The following is a 10,281-nucleotide window of genomic DNA, read 5'->3' as shown; positions in this document are numbered from 1 at the left end:
GTTTTTTCGGTATTTAGGGACATTTGGGTTTTTAGGGTTTTTCAGATTTTTTTGGATAATTAGTATCAAAAAAGGTTTTTTTCGGTCCTTTTCAGATTTTTTCGGTATGTACAGTCGTTATAAAAATCAATTTTACACATTACTTCCCACAATCACAGGTTTCTTTCAGTCTTAGCATCCATGTATATTATTTCAAAATAGATAATTAATTTTAATACAAAACTGAATACCTGATATGAAACAGGAATATCTTCTGTTGAACTGTCATTATGTTGAACTATGTCTGGAAACATGAAAACTCCAGAAGTTCCAACTTCCTGTGTAAAATTACTTATAGCACCCGATATACGTCCAACTATGAGGGATAACTTGGGTGTTGAGACAACTATCGGTGGATCATCTGTTTCAATCAAAGAAACTATGGCATCACCTATAGTCTCATATATACGCATGAAAGACATTGTAGTATTTCTTTCCTGCAAATAAATAGTAGCCATAAAACTCAATTTTAGTAGGTGCTAGCTCCTCGACACCTTCACTGCATGGTCGATAGAATATATAGAGAGAGAAATGGGATTTAACGTCCACTTGACACAAGCCAGGTCATTGTGGGACTACCCTATGGCTCAATTTCAAACCAATAATTCGCTTGCACGTAGGTGTCTTTAGGAAACCGGAGGACGCGGAGAAAACCCATGAGGTTGGACATGCAACCCTACTCCTTGTCATGTACAACCGAGGAATCAAAATCACGCCAGTTGACTCAATGACAGACCTTATGATACAATGTGCACACGCCAACCAATTCAACATGAAATGCAACATTAAGAACAGATTTATCTGTTAAACCCCAATTCTCTCTCTCTCTCTCTTTAGACCTGAAATGTTATCTAAATTATTAATCAGACATTAATTAACTTATCCAGACCATAATCGACTCTCAATTTACTGGATTAGGATACTATCTGCTGCCCAACGCTCATTCATGATTATATCAAGAAATGGATAATCAAGACTATGTGTTTTATCGTACCGACTTTAGTAATGATGATCGAGCCCAGGCCCAAATTTCAATCACTAAATTCTCGGTTCAGAGTGTATCAATTTGACTGAAATTTTCAGCAAATTCCCTTTACATTATCTAGTTTTTAACTATGATAGTGAGAACTGAAAGAATTTAATAAACACTCCTGTAAAATGCATTTCTTCAGGTGGTTTAGTGTTTTGATAATCAGGCAAGTGAACCAATACACTAGTTTTTTTGTGTTTTTTTTTGTAAACAATATTTAATTTCATTTGAAAATGGATTGGAGAACAGGTTGGGACTTTGTTGACTCCTCTCCAGGATACCCGTTAGAGGACTGGGGCCGTATTTATAAAAATTCTTAGAGTTTTCATAACTTTTACACTAAGACTTCCTAAAACAACATTTAGTTAAAAGTTACTCTTTAAGAATATTTATAAAGGGTCTTAGAGTTACTTTTAACTAAATGTAAGACTTGGGTCCTAACCAAACTTTTAGTGATGTAACCATGGGAAATCCGGGGATTCCCTGAAGTTATTTATAGCTCAGTGTTGATGTCATGCAATCACTCTACTCACTGTAGGTTGACTGACGCCGAAATCGTCACCACTACAGAGTTGCATTTTACCAGTAGCTAGGAAACGAAGCGTAATGGCGATCTTCATCTCAGCGTCGATTGAGAAATTTCGTTAAGTAGGACTCGTAAGTAGATGCCGAACTAAATCTGTCACAAAAAGAATCCCACCCATGTCCATTCGATATCTCCTTATCAACTCGTCATTGTTGTACTCCACTAAGAAATCTCTTCTTGTTTTAAACTCTCTTAGGCGGCGTACACGGACGGCCATGTTAACCAAGATAAGAGTACTTTTAACAAGTTAGGAGTGCTACAGGAGGACTCCTAAATATGTGTCATAGTTAGGAGTAATTCTTAAAGTAAAATGTTTTATAAATAGGTCTTACGAAAATCTACAAAGTTAGGAGTAATTTTTGACAGTTAAGAGTTGGTTCCAACTCTTAGAATTTTTATAAATACCGCCCCAGATTTATAGAAATTATTAGTTGTGTAATACACTAGTTGGAGGTCTAAACCAGGCAGGATACGCCAACATTTTGCAAGAGATGGATAGAGAACAAGCTAAACAAAAAGCGATTTTTCGTAAAATCAAGGGCCATAATTCAGGAAGTTACAATCCAATATGCACGAATACTGGCAGGAACCAAGATCTTTGGGTTATAAAGATATATTTCAAGTTTCATCAAAATCAGATCAACATTGTGACTCCTAGAGGGTCCACAACCTTGATATACCATATATTTACACTATTTGCATACGAGAGGCTGCCTATGTCCAGCAGTTTTGGACCGATTTTCACGAAATTCAAACTCAGCCATAATTAGGATGTAACCGTGATATATTCAAACGTATACTCTCAATGTTACAATAAATCAAAAATGTTAACTTTATAGTGTAAATTCGTTTATAGTGCCATCCTTATTATAATACACTGACACACGGGTTCAAAATTCTGCTTTCCCCAATATGGAGAGGGGGGTTGGATGGCTGAATGGTTAGCGTGCGCGCACTGTATCATGAAGTCTGTCATTGAGTCGACTGGCTTGGTTTCGAATCCCCGGTTGTACGTGACAAGGAGTAGGGTCGTCTGTCCAACCTCGTGGGTTTTCTCCGGGTCCCCCGGTTTCCTCCCACTGCTTAAGACCCCTATGCACAAGCGAATTATTGAAATAAAATTAAACCATATGTTAGTCCCGAAATGACCTAGCTTGTGTCGAGTGGACGTTAAACCCAATTTCTCTCTCTCTCTCTCTCCAATATGGAGACAGGGTAAATAAGATAGTACTAGGAAAATGACATCTAAATTAGTGTTTTGAATTTTATGGAAAAATTACATTAGTACTTACCTTTTTAACCTTTTCTGTATCAGTAAGCTTAGTTGGAGTATTGTCTGTACCATTATCAATTACAGACAAATACTCCTTACCTCGAACAATAGAACCTGCCATTAATTTAGATGTTCCTTTTAGCAATGACCTATAATATAAAAATATATATGATGAAGACCATGAAGTATACAAATAGAAAGGTGAAGAGAGAGAGAAAGGTGAAGAGAGAGAGAGAGGAGAGAGAGAGATAGGTTATTTCGGCACTAACACATGGTTCAATTTTATTTCAACAATTCGCTTGCATGTAGGGGTCTTTGTCAGTACAACCGGGGAATCAATGACAAACCTTATGATACAGCAAACATGTACTAACCATTTGGCCATCCACCCCCCCCCCTCCCTCTCTATAGAAAGGTGCAATTCGGTATATAAAACAAGCCCAGATACAGATACAACCAATATCAATCTGCTTAAAACACAGATCCTATTTTTTCTCGTTTTTATAGTTCACAATTTCGTTTTACTTGTCTTTACTACACTAGGATCTGGAAGAGTTGTTATATAACCAAATTTATGATGATGTGAGGGATTAGCTAATGAAACAGTCTGTTACGGCGACTTTTTGGCGTGAGGTGCACGGAACTTTGGGTAAACGACTAGAAATGTCAACGCTGAATTGATTAATCAATGTCTGATGTCATAAAGTTAAAAGCCGCTCGTATAACACCTGTCGCGACCTTCCACTACAACTGGTCAGATCTTAAAGATGGGTTCCCGCGTACAAACTGGGTGATTAATTGGTATATATGGACTAAAAACAAATTCAAACTAATTAATTTGTCATAATTTTGCTTCAAATCCTTCTCAAACATTGTAATTGCAAAGGAATGTCCTGCTATAAAAATTGCCATCAAACCAGGTCATGTTTACGTCACGTCTTGGGAGTCAGAGGACAATTCATTGCATACATAAGACGATGTTGTCTTTAATCGCTTACTATTTATTACAAATATCGAATCCTAATTAAATTCTCGGATTATCCACTACCCGCGTCTTTTTCCGTCATTTTTATCTCAGAAAGTGTTGTACGTCTAACTCTTCACAAAGTTTATCAACTTGTACATCAAGTGTTCAATGTTCGCATGTGACCTTGACATCACGTGTGCAGAAATTCCTAATCGTCGGGCTGTCGATAAGAGGGACCCTTACATTTTTGTCCTGTATACGCCCCATGAGTGGTTTTCGGGGAATCCAGTATTTTTCTAGTAAGATTGGATATCTCTACTTTCCATATATACCAAAATTACCATAATTTTATTGGAAATAACCACCCGATAAATACTTTTCTGGGAACCCATCTTTAATGTAGTGTAGGCCATCGAAAGCATAAAAAACGAAACGGAATATAATCTGTATTTTAATCAGATAGAATCAATGTTGAAAAGGTAAGATAATGGCAAGAAAGGAGTTTTAAATTAATGATAAAAATTCGTGTAATTCAATCATCTAAGAGGTTTCTCTAGCTAGAAATGAAATGAAAATGAAATGAAATGGGGTTTAACGTCCTACTGTTTTGCTCCGAACTGGGCTAATGAAGACGGGCATACGCCATACAGTGTGCTATGAGGGAAATTTTGCCCGGACAGCGGCACTACGGCCTACTCTTATATCGAATTCCAACTGTCAAGGGATCTTTAACGTGCACGCCAATGTGTACACGGCACCTCGGTTTTTCGTCCCATCCGAACGACTAGACAGCTGTCCTTGTCAGCCCCTCCGTCCTGCATCACTGACAAGGGAGAACCACGCCGGAAAATCTGGATGAACTTACTCGGCCAATGCAGGGATCGAACACCCGACCTCCAGGCTAGTCAGCCAGCGCCTTACCCACTTAGCCACCGTGATCCCCCTAGCTAGAAATGATGAAGAGACAGGAGAATGTGGGTGTATTAAATGTGGATGCATAAAAATCAGTAAATAAGAACAAACCTTGCTATGTATTTAGATTTAGTTACAGAACCTTTACCTAAATCTTTCAAAGAAGAACTTAAATGTTGAAATGAATCCCTAGCAAGGTCCTGAAAGTTAAATAACAAAATGTTTAAAGATACATTCGGTAAGATTTAGATAAAGAGCTGATCATTCTTGCTATAATAGTTCAAAAATAGATAATGTAAAACGAAAATATTGAAAATTTCATTCAAATTACTTCATTCTGAGCCAAGTTATCACTGTTTGTAGTTTTGACAAGATGTGTGCATTGTGATAACCAGGGCACTGGTATATTCGAGACTTAGCCTCCCTTTCCACAATTTCGTTTTTTTTAATTAAATTTTTAAATGGCAAACCATTCTAATCTAATTAAAATCTCAAGTGTCTGATGCCATCGATAATTGGTTATGGTCTGGATAAGTTAATTAATGTCTAATTAATAATTTAGATAACATTTCAGGCCTAAAGAAAGACCTGTAATAGGCAGATTTAGCTCTTGCATAATGTATGTTTAATCATTGTTGTACTAATTGGATTAAAACTGTGTTTCCTGATTTAATCATGTACGACCAATTCTTTCTTTTTCCCCTTTCTCATATTTTGCATGGCAATTTTTGTTGACCTTTTGTTCAAACTTTGAGAGTTGAAAAAGAAAGTTGAATTTTTTTTGGTTTTGGTGAATATTTTTACCAGAACATTGTGACATGTTGCACTATTTGTAATTTTTATGATAAAGATCATCATCTGCATTGCTAACAAGCCAACAGTGAGGCTGATGTCCCCCGCCGAAATCCCAAAATAAATAGATGACACATATTAATTAACCAAACATTTATTTTTTTCAAAAGTATCAAGTAGTGCTCCTACGACTAGTCGAACAGTCGTAAACGGTTAGAACTGGACGGTTAAACGGTTCGAATTCGGAGATGTCCCCCATTACATGGAGTTGTGTCCGATTATATTCCTCTTTTTAACAAAACTTGCCCATTGTCATTTTGTATTTGAAGTTTGAAAATCTTAGGATGTAACAGTCTTCCTACAATGTTGACTGCTAAAAAATAATACTATTAATTGCACTCGTCGTAGTCATACGGCAAAGTCAACGGACCTTGTTCTGACGGTAGCTATTTATTGTTAATCCAATCCAAATACTTCTCGGCATTTCTAACTATATTCTACCTTGTTTATCATTTACTTAAAAACATAACCACCATTCAAAATATAATCATAAAGGCTAGAAAATGACATTATACTAGATTTGTTACGATATTCAACACGTTTCATATTTCGTAATTTCTCGCAAGAATTCTACTTTGGTTTTTAATTAAATTAACCAATCATAAAAATTCTACTTGCAAGCGAGGAATTATTTCTTTATTGTCCAATCAATATATGCCTTCCAATTTACTTTATTCTATTCTTAGTAACATTGTGTAATCGTAATATTATCGCCATCTGTCACGTACGAAGGGAAACAGAGTATTGTTTTGTATATTATCGTAGATATATATTGAATTAAAAAATGTTTCAAATGAACCAAGTTAACCAGGTAAACAAATAACTACGGCCTTAGATAGTTTAAATTTTCATTAAAGAATTGCACATGTCTATGAAAAAATTCCTGAAATTTTTGCGCGTGTAATGCCTTTTAGGCGAGTATAGCGTGTGCACGAGTAATGACTCGCACCTCCTGACAAGCTCTGTTTTATGTTTAAAATTGATGCCATACGCTTAAACGGTTACTAAACGGTTAATAGCTACGGCTAGTCGAATAACAAAAAGTCCTAACCGTAGGAGCACTAGTATCAAGCAATCAAACTGATTATCAACTATACACTAAGTTACATCACTCTCTATCAGATAGAATCAAAGTTATCTTGTCCCAAAGCATTGACCAATGAAATTGCTGAGCACTGTTTAGCTCTAGCTCGAAATGTTAATTATTGAACTCCGTCAAGACGAACATCTACATCAAGTTTAAATATTCAACCTCAATTAAAAGCAGAGCTATTATGTTCCAAAGTCTTGACCAATCAAATTGCTTATCAATCCTTAATCTAAGCAGAAAATTCTCATCATCAAACTTAGTCAAGGTAATGATACAATGAATCTATACTTGGGGTTTCATCACTCTCACTTAATTAAAACCAAAGTTATTGGCCCCCAAAGCATCAACCAATCAGATTGCTTATCTCTGCTTACCCTAAGCAGAAAAAGCTCATCTTCGAACTCCATCAAGGCATTCGCCTAATAAACACCTTCACCAAGTTTGAACGCTCTAGCTCAATTAGAAGGAGAGGTATTGTGTTCCAAAGTCTCGGCCAATCAAACTGCTTTTCGTTCTGCTTACCCTGAGCAGAAAATGCTCATTATCGAACTCAGTCAAGGTAATGAATTATTGAAACTATACACCAAGTTTCATCAATCTCACTTAATCAGAACTAAAGTTATCGTGTCCCAAAGCATCAACCAATCAAATTGCTTATCTCTGCTTACCATAAGCAGAAAATGCTCATTATCGAACTTAGTCAAGGTTATGATGTAATGAAAATATACACCAAGTTTCATCACTCTCACTTAATTAGAACTAAAGTTATCGTGTCCCAAAGCATCAACCAATCAAATTGGTGTGGTTTTCCCTTGTCAGTGGTGCAGGACGGAGGCCCTGACATGGACAGATATCTAGTTATCCGGATAGGAAGTGTAATGAAAAAATGAAATGGGGTTTAATGTCCTACTATTCGGGTCCTATACTGGGCTAGTGAAGACGGGCATCCGCCATACAGTGTGCTATGAGGGAAATTTTGCCCGGGCAGCGGCACTATCGTCTACTCTTATATCGAATTCCAACTGCCAGGGAATCTTTTACGTGCATTCCAATATATACACAGAACCTTGGTTTTTCGGATCATCCGAAAGGCTAGACAGCTGTCCTTGTCAGGCCCTCCGTTCTGCACCACTGACAAGGGGAAACCATGTCAGAAAATCTGGATGAACTTTCTCGACCAATGCAGGGATCGAACACCCGATCTCCAGGCTAGCGAGCCAGCGTCTTAACCACCTAGCCACTGTGGCTCCTATTCGGATAGGACAAAAAAAAACCCAAGGTTCTGTGCACACATTGACATGCATGTAAAAGACTCCTTGGCAGTTGGAATTCAATACAAAAATAGACCATAGCACCACTGTCCAGGCAAAATTTCCTTCACAACAAACTGTATGGCGTTTGCCCATTTTGATTAGCCCAGTCGGAGCAGAACAGTAGACGTTAAACCACATTTCATTTCATTTTTTTATTTGATCAACAATATTACCTCTCCCAATTCGGTTATTTCTTCATCTTTTTCAACTAACAAGTTTATATAGTTACTTTCTATTTCAACTTGATCTAAAGTTTCAACTTCTGAAGACTTCACTTCTTTCAACAAAAATTCCCTGATCTAAACATAAAAAATAAAAATGATGATCACAATACTAGTGTGAAAAAATGTTAACCTTTTGAACTACAGAACAGAACCCAACCCAACTATTTGTTATAGTTATCTACACAATACTGTGTTTTTGTTTACAAATGTGGAGTCACAGTGGCTAAGTGGGCAAGACGCTGGCTCAGTAGTCTGGAGGTCGAGTGTTCGATCCCTACATTGGCCGAAAAGTTCATCAGGATTTTCCCACATGATTTTCACTTGTCAGTGGTGCAGGACAGAGGGCCTGACAAGGACAGCTGTCTAGACGTTCAGATGGGACGAAAAACCGAGGTCTATGTATACATGGGTGTGCACATAAAAGATCCCTTGGCAGTTGGAATTTGATATAAGAGTAGGCCATAGTGACATTGCCCGGGCAAAATTCCCTCATAGCACACTTTTGTGACACTATTGGGTCTTTATATCAGGTTCAGGTAACAAAAGACTAGTTTAACATCTTATAATACTTTTATTCTCTGCTTCTTACAAATCACGTACAAACATCGTAATGTTAAAGACACCCAGAACTAACTTGTATTGAGGGAGCCATGTCCTAGCTTGACTAGGCACGAGTGTGCCAACTCCCAGACGCTCTCCCTCGTTCTGTCTCGTCTCGTGCCAAGGCGCCCATGGCCTCCGTTCCCTCATATCTACTTTTCATTTCTGCTTATAAACTCTTTCTAGACAAAGGATTTCAGATCAAGTCTTTAATACAGATTGCATTACCAGACAAGTGATATCTAAGAGATTATGCAGTTGGCTATTTATTGCATCACAACTCAGGCCAGGGGTCGTAAGTTATGACTTCCGCGTGGCAGTTGGCCGCGTCAGACCAGTGTCAATGTCATATTCTGATAAGGTTAATCGATTTCATGTATGGAGGGTGTAAAGTGATATTTCCTCAATTGTGTAACACTGTATGGCATACGAATGTCTTACTTAGCCCAGTCAGAGCAGAATAGTAGGACGTTAACCCCTATATCATTTTATTTACAGCACTAGAAGTTTAAAATAATGTGAAAGTGTCACCATTTTAGTACCTTTGATTTTTCTGTTGCATTACCATCTGATAGCTCCTCATTTAACATGATAACAATACTCGTTTTCATTTGATGAACTTCTGAAAATAAAATTGAATTTGGTACTTAAAGATATGTTCCCAGAAAAGTATTTAACAGGTGGTTATTTCCAATAAAAGTATGGCAATTTTGGTATATGGAAAGTAGAGATATCTAATCTTACTAGAAAAATACTGGATTCCCTGAAAAACACTCATGGAGCGTATACAGGACAAAAATGTAAGGGTTCCCCTAATCGACAGCCCGACGATTAGGAATAGATGCACGCATGACGTCGAGGGTTGTACGCGAAGAAGAGTTAGACGTACAACACTTTATGAGATAATAATCACGGAAAAAGACGCAGGCAGTGGATAATCCGAGTATTTAATTGGGATTCGATATTTGTAATAAATAGTCAGTGATTAAAGACAGCATCGTCTTGTGTATACAATGAATTCTCCTCTGACCTCTTTTGATCGATTTTTATAGCAGGGTATTCCTTGGCAATTACAATGTTTTGAGAAGGATTTGAAGCAAAATTATGATAAATTAATTAGTTTGAATGGTTTTAGCCCAAATATACAATCAAATCAACCAGTTTGTATGCGGGAATGTATCTTTAATTACCATAGTAAAACAATGTTGGTTGGATTTAAAACTTATTTACAAATTATAATGAATCCAAAGAACAGCATTTAGTTACTTTCCCGTTAAAATATTGGGAATCTGCTTGTTTTAGTAACTTAATTTAGAGACACTTGAATAAAGGACCCAACTGGAGGAATGAATTTATGTCATATGTTTTATTCTAATCACTGGAAAAATGCAACAG

At 37.0% G+C, this 10,281-nt stretch overlaps 1 long non-coding RNA gene across 1 annotated transcript; it reads right to left on the bottom strand.

The window, feature by feature from the left end:
- Positions 1-266: 266 nt before the first annotated feature.
- Positions 267-8,336, bottom strand: LOC126819582 (uncharacterized). Its single transcript, XR_007679683.1, has 4 exons — positions 8,236-8,336; positions 4,919-5,007; positions 2,948-3,077; positions 267-476 (listed from the first exon to the last, which is right to left on the bottom strand). It is a non-coding gene; the product is annotated as an uncharacterized LOC126819582 (long non-coding RNA).
- Between the last annotated feature and the right edge of the window lie 1,945 nt (positions 8,337-10,281).

The sequence above is a fragment of the Patella vulgata genome, chromosome 4 (assembly GCF_932274485.2).
Source record: "Patella vulgata chromosome 4, xgPatVulg1.2, whole genome shotgun sequence".
NCBI classification, from domain to species: domain Eukaryota; kingdom Metazoa; phylum Mollusca; class Gastropoda; family Patellidae; genus Patella; species Patella vulgata.
This window is presented reverse-complemented; position numbering and strand designations above follow the sequence as displayed.